This window comes from Chrysemys picta, chromosome 9 (assembly GCF_011386835.1).
Source record: "Chrysemys picta bellii isolate R12L10 chromosome 9, ASM1138683v2, whole genome shotgun sequence".
Taxonomy (NCBI): domain Eukaryota; kingdom Metazoa; phylum Chordata; order Testudines; family Emydidae; genus Chrysemys; species Chrysemys picta.
The window spans coordinates 89,273,830-89,288,604 of NC_088799.1; the positions used below are offsets into that span (position 1 = coordinate 89,273,830).

General features: G+C 38.5%; 1 protein-coding gene across 7 annotated transcripts in view; it reads left to right on the forward strand.

Moving 5' to 3' along the window:
- Positions 1-14,775, forward strand: part of TENM1 (teneurin transmembrane protein 1) — a 1,376,511-nt gene that overhangs the window by 564,696 nt on the left and 797,040 nt on the right. For all 7 annotated transcript variants that reach the window (XM_065556633.1, XM_065556629.1, XM_065556628.1 and 4 more), the window contains exon 4: positions 9,913-10,017. The gene's annotated coding sequence lies outside the window, so the exon portion shown is untranslated. The remainder of the gene's footprint in view (positions 1-9,912; positions 10,018-14,775) is intronic.

The following is a 14,775-nucleotide window of genomic DNA, read 5'->3' on the forward strand; positions in this document are numbered from 1 at the left end:
TTGATTGACAAGGAATACAATATCTAGTTCATAATTTGGGGTGAAAACATGTGGCTTAGATTGTTTGGGGTAACAGTTTGCCCAATTTGACCTTCAGTCTTCCAGCCACATTTCAAGTTTGTTTAACTTGCAGCTTCCCCACCCATCTCTTTTCTTGATACTACATGTGCAATGGGCAATTTGCATAGCAAAGCAGGGTGTGATACTTGATTGGGAACCTGAAGTGTTTTTTAGCTAGGCTGAAATTGAGAAAAAGGGTTTATCCATATGCATATTACAAGGGATCATTGTGTAGGTGATTAGCCATACTGGTACTCAGCCATTTTAGTTTCTATTCTTGGGGATGGGAAGGCCCAACCTTGGCTGATTGTGGGTCCTTAGTCAAAGTGTCTCATGTGATGTGAAGCTTTTTCTTATTGTCTTTATACGTGGATCCTATTCTGGAATAGAATAAACCGAGGGGGATAGATTTTATCACTTTTTTTTTTTTTTGAGAGCCAGAAGGAATCATTAGTTATTAATCATACAAGGCATACCCCTGACAATTAATATCTGATGTATATGACTAATGCACTGCAAGAGGAGGAGGTGAAAAACAGTTCACAATCCCAGACAATAGTATGGCTGTTGGAAAAAGTGGACAGGAGACTTGTAAGAAATCCATTTAGTGAGAAACAGACAGAGAAGAATGAGAAATCCTGGAGCAGAAAGAGGTGAGGCCTGGAATCTGAGAGAAGTGATCTCAGCTGGAGTGAAAGAGGGTGCCTGAGTCTTGGATAATCAGACCAGGTGTACAGAAGTTCATTGAAGAAAACACATTACTGGAGCAGAGGAAGCCTGAGAGAAGAGGAAACCTACAGAGAACAGCGAGACCTAAGGCAAAAAAATGCTTTTAGATGGGATAATTGCTTTGTTAGTGTTTACTTTTCTGTCTCTGAAGAGCTTTTCTTAGTTGGAAAAAAAGCATGATTCAAAGCTTTCATTTCTGTCAGGAAGCAATGCATATTTAGGCTTGTCAAAATGATACTTTCCACACTAGAGAATGTAATCTGAACCATTCTAAATAGTCTCACTTGACAGTCATGCTTGATAAAGACAAAGAGACCATCTCTAATTGCTTTAGTCTTTTACTAATGAGCTTATTATTAATATGAAAGCACTATTATAGTTAATTTCAAAGATAAGCATAAAAAAGGAAGAGTCCAACAAGTCTTCTATTTTTTGCTTTATTTTTTTCTGAGTTTTTTTTTAAACAAATCTATTTTTTCAAAAAATCTAGCAATTGCTAAATGGAAATTAGAACTTGACTGATAGGATCTGTAAACATCAGCCTGAGAATGAGTAGTAAAAAATATTCTATTGTAATATTTCTTATCCAGTAAGATTATTTTTAGTGATAAGGTAAAACAGCTGGGACCTTTAATCCAAATCAAAACCTTATCACATAATTACTACTGAGAAGCCGCAGGGAATCATCCATTCTCACTATCTTGATATTCGTGATCCAGAGCTCTTGATACCAACTGTATTTGCATTAACACTTAGCACTGGAATAATCCAGACTCCATAGAGCAAGGATTTAAAGATTCATTCCTGCAGCGCATGAAGTCAATAGCAAAACTTCTAGTGATTTCAATGAGAACAGGTTTGGGTCCTAAAGGGTGGGATTTTCAAGAGTCTAAATGACTTAAAGTACAATTTCCACTGACATTCATTAGGACTTTGTATTCTATAATCATAGGAATGTAGAGCTGGAAGGGACCTCAAGAGGTACTGTAGTCCATCCCCCTGCACTGAGGCATATCATCCCTGGCAGGTGTTTGTTTAACTTGTTCTTAAAAGCTTCCAGTGATGGGAATTCCATAACCTCCCATGATAACCTTGTTCTAGTGATTAACTATCCTTATCATTAAAAAGTTTTTCCTACTATGTAACCTAAATCTCCTGTGTTGCAAACTAAGTCAATTCCTTCTTGTCCAGCATGGAGTGGGCATGGGGAACAATTGATCACTGTCCTTTTTAAGCAGCCGTTCACACATTTGAAGACTGTTATCAAGTCCTCCTCTTAGTCTTTTTCCTTGATTAAACATGCCCAGTTCTTCCAACTTTTTCCCAGATCAAGTTTTCTACAGGGCCGGCTCCAGGCACCAGCGCAGGAAGCAGGTGCTTGGGGCGGCCAATGGAAAGGGGCGGCACGTCCAGATCTTCAGCGGTGGGTCCCTCAGTCCCTCTCGGAGGGAAGGACTGGCCGCTGAATTGCCGCTGATCGCGATCGCAGCTTTATCATTTTATTTCCCCCCCCCCCCCCCCCCCGTTCTTAGCCACTTAGGCTGGCCAAAAAGCTGGAGCTGGCCCTGGTTTTCTAACCCTTTTTTGTTGCTCTCCTCTTGACTCTCTCCAATTTTTCTTCATTTTTTCTGTAAGTGTGGTGCCCAGACCTAGACACAATACTTCAGCTGAGGGCTTACCAGTGCCAGATGGAGTGGGACAATTATCTCCTATGTTTTGCATACAATACTTCTGTTAATACTGCCCAAAATATTTACCTTTTTTCCAGCAGCATCACATTGTTGACTCATATTCAACTTGTGATCAACAATATCCTGCAGATACTGTTCTGCAGTACTGCTGCCTAGTCAGTTATTCCCCATTTTATACTGGATTTTTTTTTTCACTCCTGAGTGCAATACTTTGCACTTGTCTTTTAGTTTCATGTTATTGATTTCATACCAATTCTGCAATTTATTAAGATTATATTTAACTCTAGTCCTGTCCTCCAAAGTGCTAGCAACCCCTCCCATCTTGGAGTTATCAGCAAATTGTATATGTATCATTTTGGGAAGTTTTGAAAATCCTAGCATAAGTATATTCAGTTAAGGAAACTGTGAAATCCTGACTCCATTGAAGACCAAGGCAAAACTCCTCTTGGCCCAGGATTTCACCTTGTGGCTGCACACTGTCCCACTGTGCCCCCTGATGGCATGGTGCAGCAGTAGCTCTGCCTGTTTCCTTCCTGGTCTTCTACTGCTCCACCTAGCCTCCAACACCATCTGGGTTGAGGTGACTGAGACCTCCAGCTAAGTTCACTTGGACTTCTAGCCTCAAAATCCAAATCAACACTGTGAGGCAGTATGATTGCAACATGACCATTTATATCATTATTGCAGCCTAAATATGGGTAATGTCTGCTCCCATGAGTCCAAATCATACAGGGGCATGTGACTAACACGTGCGACCCAGGACTCCACCTTGTGCCTGTAATTTTCCACAAACTAAGACGGAGAGCATCCCCTTCATGTGGAACAAGATATAAAAGACTCTGGAACCATCTCCTGCTCTGATTTCTGGACTATGGACAGATACTAAAAGAAGCATTCCAATCAATGGACTGAGGACTTTGCAATCTTTTGGAAGTTACCAGAGACTTTACCTGCCAGTAGTTTATTCCATCACTGTTTCAAACCTCATACAAGAAGCTTGCAATGAGTGTATGTGTTTGTTTTCCTCGACCATTATAACTCTCTCCCCTTTCTTTTCTCTTATAAATAAACCTTTAGATATTAGATACTAAAGGATTGGCAATAACATGATTATTGAGTAAGATCTGAATTATATATTGCTCTGGCTTCATGGCTGATCTCTTGGTATTAGAAGGACCCTTTGGTTTAATTAAATTGGTTTTAAATAATCATTTATCATAAAGTCTAGTGTCTGGGTGGTGAAACAAGGGCTGGGATGCCTAAGGAGACTGCAGTTTGGATTTCTTGTTAACTAGTGTGGTGAGACCGAAGTTTACTTTTGTTACTGGCTTGGTATATTTTATGGAAGAATAACCACCAGTCTGCGGTGTGTCTGCCCTATTTCTCAGCAATTTGTCCTGAATTTGAGCATCCTCATCTGTGACCCACTGAGGCACAGTGACAAAGACGAAGAAATTTAAACTATTCCCTTTTCTCAAGGAGACCTTGATGTGCAACACTCTTCCCTGGTTCCTGGCTCCAGACAGCCTTCTTTCTTAACTGAGATCTGAAGGTTTGCACTCTCAGGCAGCAGCTGAGCTGGGCTCTCTCTTTTTAGCCCTCCCTCAAAGCTTGACACCTGCTTCAGCTGTTGCAGGGTGCAGCTGACTGTGTTCCCAGCAGCCCATTCGGACTCATGTGTAGGGGTTGTACCCCCCTCCCAACCAAATTAACTGACACTATAACACTGTACAACACCGAGTAGTTTTCCAATTTGATGGCATCTTTATTTCACTCTGAAAATTGTTCTAAATGTTCTACTTTTATTTAGATATATGTTGGTTGCCTGCTAGGAGCCAAATTCTGCCCTCATATACCTGTGTGGAGCAACTATTGAAGACCTCTTTGGATGAGATGAAAGCTTGTGTTGGTTGTTACATTTAGATATATTTTTCATACTATGGGATATAGTCTCCCTAATATCTATTAGCATCAATCAGAGTTATGCCAGAGTATCAAAGGGACACTGGAATCCCTACATTTGGCCTTCTGTAATTTAACTAAAAGCTTTTAATTAACAGTATATGCTGGACCAAATTTGATAAACAGCTAGGATAATTTATTTTTAAAATCCTGACAGGATTGTGAGCTCTGATGCGAATGCACTAGAATGGTAGGAAAATGATGATAACAATAAGAATGGGGTGAATGGTGTGGTATTTGTTCAAACTGAAAAGTACTGCACATACGTTGCTCTACAAAAACATTGTAAGACACAGTAATACTGTGTTTCTTTTCAAAGAGATCTTTTTAAAATATTTTTAATTCATATTTGAAGTGATCTCTGAGCAGATGGAGAGTCTGTAAATGAGTTTATGACAAGACTCAGGGGTTTCATCTAATTAAAAATGAAAGGTGAATACTGTATGTAACTGACTTTTTTATTTTTAGGTGAGCTGTTTTAATTTACTGTCTGAACATATTAGGGAAGGAATGAGACTATTGGAATGTATGGTACCTGCCTCCATAAAAGTAGAGTGATTATTTCAGGAGAATCTTGATGTACCTGCCAAATTGACTTGACTAATGAAGTCAGTTAGTTAACATTATAACCCTGTGGGAGCAGCACAGTGCCTGATGAGGCCACACACTCCCTGAAGGTATGTTCTGAGATCACGCAGTTCTTGAGTTTAAAGGAACAGGAACCTGTATGATGTAAACTGTGAATTTTTGCTGAGAAATAGTCAGGCGAAGTCAATATTATACCACTGACCAGGGCTGCCATTGCCTAGTTTACCTCTTGGTAAAACTAAAATGCCTTGTTTCCACTAGGCTAGTGCACTTGTGTTATTTAGATCATGGTAGAAATGCACCTTTTTTGGCTTTGAAGACAAAGCCATGGGGTGATTGTTTGTTTTTCCCTGAGCCAGCTTGTCCTAACCCAGAACTTCTGCTCAAAGTCCCTCCTCTGCCCCCACAGTCCTATAAAGCTCAGTATTCTGAGGAGAGGATTTTCCCCTAAGACTCTTCCGATGATGCATGATTGCTCCGTCACTTCCCAGTGTGGCCAGTAGTCTGTTCATTTCATGTGTGATAAGAAACATTGCTCGTTAGTCATTCTGCTCCTGTGTTATAAGCCACCACAAATGTGTGTCTGTATAGTCTATTTAGATTGTAATCTCTTCAGGGCAGGGACTGACTAATAATCTGTGTATGTATAGGGCCTCGCAAAATAGGCCCCATTTTTGGGTGGTCCTTAGGCTCTACAGTAATTAACATTAATAAACCGCTTATTCTGGCATAGGTGAAAAGAACCCATAAATCTAAGCAGACAACCTTTTAAAAAAAAAAGTATGAGAAGTGATGCCATTTCTGCAATTCTAATGCAATTCCAAATTTACATCTTAGTAGGGGAAATTTATGAGAAATGTAATCTGGTAGTAACTCAGAGTTGGGTGAGGTATGACTGTATAGATCAGTGGGTCTCAAACTTTTTTACTGGTGACCCCTTTCGCATCTCAAGCCTCTGAGTGCGACCCCCCCCCAATAAATTAAACACACTTTTTAATACATTTAATGCCATTATAAATGCTGGAGACAAGCAGGGTTTGGGGTGGAGGTTGACAGCTCGCGACCCGTAATGACCTTGCGATCCTCTGAGGGGTCCCGACCCTCAGTTTGAAAACCCCTGGTATAGATCAAATGCTGTGAGCAAGAAAGATTGATTACTGTATAATTAGTGCCAGTTGATATGTGTAATAACTATGGAAGAACCCAAGTAAGCATGCTGGCTGCAGGTGCAACACAATGTCAGAAAATAAAATTCTTCCCTAAATAGAGATTAAGATTATCCCTATGTCGATGGAGTATGGACTTTGGCGTACCCATTCCCATGTCTGAAACCACAACCATAGTGATATGATCGCTATCTTCTGTGACCATTGTCTTTCAAGCCCAATGAATGCCATTTCCTTGCATCATACAGCTTACCCTTATGGTATTCAGTCATGGCCTTGCCATCATGGACTCCTCAGTTTCAGTATCCTGCTCAGTATAATGGTAGACATCCCAGACCCAGAACTAAATCTTCTCCACCAGTGTAACTTCAAAGGGTGGTGCATTCACCTCAGATGGAAGAGGTTCAATCAGAAGATCAAAAGTTGCAGAGTGATAGGCATGATATTTTGTTCAGTAGGAGAATCCTTTGGCCTTTTCTTCATCTTCACCAGATGAAAAAGTCATCCCATCAATCTCATATATGGTGGATGATTTCAAGGCATTTCAGGACCTCCTTAAGAGAATGGGTGGAAACCATAGGAAAAGTTGTATAGACTGTTTGACATTTTATACCCTGTCATGCGGGAGCATTTAGTAATTCTGATTAATGAGGGTATGTTAGACCCAGATACAAATCTTCAGCAGACCCCTGCTTCCATTGCAATGTCCAAATGAACAGATCAGACACCAAGTCCCATCAGTATTTTTATACTCACCCTACCCTAGGGTCAGTGGTTGTGATGGATACAAATGAAAAATCAGGGCAATCTGGTCCCAGGCAAAGTACGCCCTGAAGAACAAGGAACTAAAGAAATTAAATATTTTGTGAGGAGGAAAAATATTCTCTAGCTAGTTTACAAGTCAGAATAGCCAGCTATTGGGCTTTGCTAGCTAAGTATGACTATCTTACAATGGGATAGTTTCCTAGTTCTTGGATAAACTTCTGGGGAACCTAAGGGTACATCTACACTACAGGGGGGAGTCTATTTAAGATACGCAAATTCAGCTACGTGAATAGCGTAGCTGAATTCGACGTATCGCAGCCGACTTACCCCGCTGTGAGGACGGCGGCAAAATCGACTTCTGCGGCTTTCTGTCGGCGGCGCTTACTCCCACCTCCGCTGGTGTAGTAAGAGCGCCGATTCGGGGATCGATTGTCGCATCCTGACGGGACGCGATAAATCGATCCCCGAGAGGTCGATTTCTACCCGCCGATTCAGGCGGGTAGTGTAGACTTAGCCTAAGTAACAGTTCAAATCTGTGTGTGCTGAGGGGAAATTAATTGCCAAAATAACTTTTTCAGGCAGTTCTAGATGCTGCTGATACAGCTACAAGGGCTACTTTTGTCTCAATGAGGAGAGATTCTTCATTGGCTTTGTCTGGTATCCCAAAAGAAGTACAGATGACAATAAAGGGCTTACCTTTTAAAGGACATAATTTGTAGCTCCAAGACTACTGAGGCATTATATGCACTGAAGGAATCATGATCAATCCTCCTTCAGTTTTTATGGTAGAGTAAACTATCATATAGAAGGAAACAATTACAACATCAAACAGTTAAGACAAAGACTATCCTCTTATTTTTACAATCAAAAATCTAAGTCCTTCAAGAAGAAATCATACTATTGAAAAAGTGTGCTTCTTTAACCATGATATTGCAGTCTGGACCTAGCCAGAGACAGCAAATTTGATCCTCTGTATGAGGATTCTGGACTAATCAGCAAGGATCTCTACTTTGCCTTCCCCTCCTTTGGTGGGTACCTTCTTGCTTTTCAAGGTTGCTTGGGCTAGAACTATGACTGGCCAGTGGGTCCTAGAAGTCATTCAAGAAGGTTGTCATCCAATTTCAGGGTTTGCCTCCTCCCTACACCTAACCCTGTCCCTCTTCTGTGATGATTCTCAATATTGTTCTATATCAGGAGGTATATTCTCTGCTTCACCTGACTCTATTACAGATAGTATTGCTTGATTTCAGGGGAAAGGGTTCTATTTTCTATACTTCCTAATACAAAGGAAGCAAGGTTGGAAGTGCTTAGAACTAGAGTATATGTCGCCTTTTTTTTTTTGTCTGCTATGCTGAGTCCCAAGGACATGACAGCAATCCTCTATGCTTTCAGCCAGTACAGAGTGTGTCTTACCAAGAGAGAAATGGATGTGTCACAGTTAGAGAGGTTTGAACAGCATATTGCCAACTCAGAAGCATTTTATAGAAAAATATGTGGGTGGATAGTGAGGACATCATGTATAAGGTTAAGAAAAGTGTAGTACCTACTTGAGGGTGGACAAAGCATCTTATCTTTATCACCATCTGTCACTTAATTTAAATAAATCAAAAACTAAATAAAACACACCTATCCAAAAAACTCCACCATCACGTAGATTACATCAGGAGCATTAGGTTATCCTGCACTCCTTCACATCAGCTGGCAGTCCTCAAATGACAGACAATAAAAAAGAAAAGCATTACCCACCCAAACTATAACTATTAAAAGAGAGATTTTAATAATGTATTGTCTTCTAGCAATTTAAATGCCACCTTTGATATGAGTCTTTGTGTACATACAATTCACTGAATGGCACCACACATACACAATGATAACCAGTCACCTAACACAGAATGTTTTTTGGATACGAATGGCCTAACGTGTTTCAGGTTACCAGTACAAAAATTTTGGTTTTTAATCCCAAACCAGCTGCTTATGCAACGTGTATATTTCTTATGCAATAATAGCGAGCATGCTAGTAAATAAACATTTTCCCCTTAATATCTTGAGCACCAAGGAAAGGAAAAGTTTTTAGTTCTACAGGCCCAATCCTTTGAAGTCAGTGGAACGGAGCTAATGTACACCTGCTGAGAAGGGCTTACAAACTCTTTAAAATGAAGTACAATGTTCAGAGAGGGTTTATAGACACTCTGTTCTATTAGATGTCTGGTCATTACTGTAAAGGACATGTCAGAATAAAATCATAATTCCAAGAATACCTGTTGGACAGTTTAGAAACAAGCAAAAATGTGATACATCATGTTGGGTCTGGGTTATTTTGTTGGTTGTGTTGTTATCTGCCCTACACTTATAACCTCTGACTCATTGACTTTCTTCTATGGAGTTTAGAGTTTTGTGTGTTTAGAGTTTTCACTGGCCTCCTGAGAAATGAAATTTCTTTCCCTGTGTTCTGTCCTGCAGAAACTTGAATTGTTTAGCATTTTATCTTGGTTTAATTGTGATCATATTGCAACACAATGGTTGGACTCTCTGAAGAATTAATTAGGCCAGGATTGTATTGTAACAACAAAAGAATTAATATTAGATAATAGTGCTAAGATTTTTATGGCTTTTTTTTTTTTTTTTTTTTTTACTAAAGAAAAGATACTAAAGTGCTTTAAGACACAATTAGGTAGACGCTTACACAAAACTAGTTCTTCTGATGTCAAGACTGCACACATGAGTAAGGGCATGTAAGACCGGGCTCCTAGTTTGCTTCAGTGAAATCTCGCAATATGAAGTCTAGAATTTTATTTATTGTGATTTGGTTAATGGGATTTACAACACACGAACCTACCTGCACGAATTTGATATAAAGAAATATAGTAAGAGCTCTCTGAGACGTATGAAACACACTGTGTCTGCTGGTAAAATCATATTATTAATGGTTTAATTTCTTATATTTTGCACAGGATTCAAGGTTCCAATTAAAACCCTGTTTGGGCCATTGCTTTGCCTTCCAGTTCTTAATCTTTCCCGAAAGCCTCATCACTTATCTAAAACAAAAGAAGAATGAGGTAAGGCGAGAAAGTAATGAAATGCAGCATAACACATCTGTCAAAGGAGCAGAATGTAGCATTAAAAAAATCCAGGATCAGTGACATTCAGAAATTATTTGTTGAGCACTAAATGCTTTCATGTGAGGCATCTTAATTCCAAGGGGTCCATGTCTGTATTATGAGTCTAACATACACTGGGGGGGTTGTTGCTTGTGTTAGAGAGTTTTACAGTTGAAGTAGCCACAGGGTATAAATAACTGATGCCAGTACTGTGAGTGATAATCTGTATTGCTAAACAATCTCCTACTTTGTAGAATGCAACCCTTTAAGAGATTCTTTGACATTTTGGTGCTGAAATTATGAATATAATTAACATTTTTAAAAGTTCTTTAATATCCATTTTTTATAATGTTAGATTTATATTTTCCAAATACTGGCAGTCCTTGTACTTACGACACAATTGGTTCCTGAAAATTGCATTGTAAGTCGAAACGTCATTACTCGGAACCTCAATACACTCTGTTGTGGGACCAAGTGTCGTAAAGTCAAAACTAATTGTCATAAGTTGAATCAGGGTGTCGATTCAGAAACGTTGAAAGAGTTGTTCATCATAAGTCAAACGTGTAAAGTCGAGGACTGCCTGTACACCAAAGGCAACACTGGGCAATTCGGTATTAAAAGCCTTAACCTAATTCATCACGCAGTGGTCTGATAGCCTTTAATTCTTTATTGTTGATAATGCATCTTTTTGAAATTCCTGTGCTTGACACTTCATTGCTATGTTGTCACACTGTATTGCATTACTACATTGGATGGCAGATGGAACTAGGGGTGACATATACAGAGGAATTTAAGGCATGTGTAGAATATGTCTGGACAGTCTATCGAAATGATCCTAATTTGTTTTCAGTCTGTAATATCTGGAGAGTTTAGGGAGGGTAGGTTCAGAGAGGGTTGAAGAAAAAGTTAAATTTCTTCCTTTGCTCCTACCAGCCTGTTATTGTATATGAGTATTTTTAAAGGCTTATACACTAGACAATGATAAGAAAAAGGAGAGGTATAGCCACCGGCACTTAGTTCATGTCTTATAGTCATCAATTATTCCATATCTGACCTTTCAACTATTGCATCTTCACTTTATGTAAGGGCCAAATTCTTCTGTCAGTTACTGCAATGTAAATAAAGACTATTTTCAAACTTCCATTCAATTCAATAGAAATGTTCTGGAACTAAACTGGTACAAATAAGAACAATGTTTGGCTCCAAATGGGAGAGTTGCTTCCATTTCAATATCAAAAATTACAAAATTCTGCTCCCAGTTATACTCATGTAACCCCAGTGGTGTAATCAAAGGCAGTATTTGGCTCATACTTCTTAAAGTTTCCCTTTTTTGATATTCCTCTTTATTTCCCTGCCTATACATCATCCAGCATTACAGTTATTCATATTAATACATGGGGCATCAGTGGAAGTTTTCAGGACCATTTGCTAGGAGCAGCTTTGAGACATCACCTCGATGGTTATGTGCTGCAGTGGTAACTATTGTTTATTTACCCTGGTATTCGCTTAAATCCACTGATTGTTGTGATGTTGACTTGTCTACTTGATGATATTTACAATAGATTATGATTCTCCTTCGATGATGCTGATAATGCATTATGTTTACTTAACAACTGAAGTCTAATATTTATCCATAGAATAGGAGCAGCATAGATAACCACAATTTTTTTAAAATGTCGTTTTGATAATTACCATGCGTAGCTTTCCTACAGATGCAAAATGGGCCATGTTTGTGTAAATTTATGAAACAATAACTTGATATTTGTGATGCTGCTGTAATGGTCCTAATAATTTCATTAAGTGTCAACAATGCTTTTTGTAAACCTCCATTTTTTAGTGTTTTCCTAATTCATCCCCAAAAGAACAAGACCTCACTCTGGGCTGAAATTTGACATACAATACATGATCCACGACTAAGTTATTTTACACATTCTGAAAAGGAAAAGTTATCTTCAGCTCTAGGAGTAAAAATACTGACCATCTTCTCATGTGGTATAAAGGAGGAATAATTGCGATGAAGTCAGTGGAGTTATACCTCTGGTAAATCAGTGGAAGTGAGATGAGAAAAAAGCTTAGTTAAGCGGAAGTTTGTTTTCAGAAACAACCATTGCTGTAACTAGGGTGACCATACATCCTGTTTTAGCGGGACAGTCCCTTTTTTAAGTCCTGTGCTGGCTGTCCTGACTATTTTTTGGCAAAACTGGGCATTTGCCCCATTTGCTCTTGCCATACAAGAGCCAGCAAGAGAAAACGGGACAAATGCCCAGTTTTGCCAAGAAAACTGGGGTGCGACCCCTAGGGGGCATGGAAGAACATGTCAGGGATGAGGGGGGAGGGGAAACAAGCAGCAATGCCAGCCCTGCAGGGGAGGGAGGGTTCAGGAGCCATCTTGCATAAAATATATTTTAGTTATGCCATATTCATATCATAATGTTTTTATGAAGAATATGGAGTGTCACAGCCGTAAAGTCATTGTTTCTTGTAATGAATGCTTGCACATGAATGGTACATGATGGTGGTGGTGTTTATTTGTATTACCGTTGTGCCTTGGAGCCCTACTCATCGACAACAGATCAGTAACACATAATATATGTACCATTATACACTGCAGACACATTTTTAATGATGACCACGGGGTATCTACACACATGGTCGCCCTTAAAAATTTGTCTTGCGTAATAAATTTACCTGAATTTAAGTAGTACTCTAGGACTGTCCTATGATTGGTATAGAAAATTTGAGTTATGTATGAAAATACTATTTCGGGTGTATTTAAAGGTTACTAAAATATATTCATTACCATCTAGCACATCCTCTGTGACCTGTACGGAGGCCTCATGGTACCTGATTCTAGTCCCACCTCTTAAATTAAGAGTGACTCAATATAGGTCTAAGAAGTTATGCCAGTAGCATTTCAGAGCCTTTCCTTTAATTGATGACTATCTCAGATTTTTATGGCTAACTAATTCTCTTGGTTTTTTATCATTAAAAATTTTAACATCAAAACCTGCCAGTTACTGTAATGTCTTCACTTCAAAAATTTTTTTTTGAGGTATGCCAATAATTTAACAAATATAATTCTAGAAATTAACTGTTTGGGAGCATAATTTCCTTGACATTAATAGGGTGGATCACTTATTGATACTCAGTAAATCCACTTTTTGTTTCAGTGCAAACATTTCTATTGTGCTCCTGTAAGTAACTATATCCTTTTTTTTTGGTAAAGCTTCTTTCTGTGAAGGATGAGAAAATACAGAAGGTGGTTTTTCCCCATCTGTCTGATTTTTGGAAGTTGATATGAAAAACAGAGACAAAGACCTTAGAACAATAGGAAAGTTTGTTTTCTTTAGCAGGCTAAAAGATTCCTGTTTAAAAACTTTTGGGCATTGACAGGTCATTTGTTTGACGGGCAGATATGTTTCATGGTTTGTTATACTTGCAGTAGTGTGTTTAAGATCTAGATAGATAAATATTCATATTCATTTTACTTATGAGATAGCTTATTGTCCTTAGTGCACAGCAACAACCTATTATGTCATGGATGAGAGATCTTGATTCAAATGTTCAGTGTACAATTTCTGCAGGGCTGAAGGCTTTCAGTGATTCTAGTCTTTTCAATGCACAAATCCTTTGTTTGAATATAAAGTTTGATTACGATAAAGATTAATCTTTATCTATTAATTGTTAGGTGTACTAATTGCATGATTATGCAACACCATTATGAGTAATATTTTCTGCTGCTTTTTTATTTACTCCCTTTCTTTGGTGCAATCAGAAAAAAATGTTCTGCAGTCAAAGTCCTTTAGGAGATACATGTATGCATGCACTAGACGTGGCTAATACCTAATGCAAAAGAGCTTTAATAGGGTTACAGTCCTTCAACATGAAGTGTGGTTTGTTTGATAATCATTTTAAGATATTCATTTTTTCAAAAGATTCATATGGGTTTGCAAACAAGATCTAGTGTGCGGTGTACTTCCCATTTTAGCTACAGTACTATTTAAAATGCTTGAGGGTTCTCAATACAGTCAAAGGTTTGCTCTAAGGATTTTATACATTCATTTCTGGCTGAGGCTCACATCAAAGATTTTCTATTAATATTTCCATGATGAAGTAGGAGTCAGGCTGCTGGAAATGGCTATGCAATCAATGAAAAATACTGTTCTTTGCGCTTTCATTTGAGGATTCAAAAGCACAAATTACAAATATTAATAGTCATATAAAAATCTTGTGAAACTAGATCAGTAATAATACCCCATTTTAAAGACTAGTAAAATAAGGAACAAATTAGTTACCAGTACTGTCTGAACACTACCCACTTATTTTGCATGGTTCCATGTTTGTGAGCCAGCGCACCTGGAGAAATCTACAAAAGTGCTGAATTGCAGCTCCTGCTGAAGTCCATAATTACAGTCAACTTTTTGAGAATTTGGAGAAGCTTGACTCCTGAATCTAAACTTCAGGTCTCTCTCTCTCTCTAATTTTTGATTAAACTCAACCTAAAAATCAATCTCCAAGGAATAAGAATATTATGCAGACAGAAATTGTAAAGAAGTAGGGTTCACTGACGCTCATGTGCCCCAAATCAAAGCTATATCCACCTTACTCCATAGGTATACATGAAACATATTCATTAAAACATACTATGTTCAATATAAAGTCTGTTTTGTGCTAGAGAAAAGCCAGATCACCAACTGTGTATTTAGAGGCAAAGGA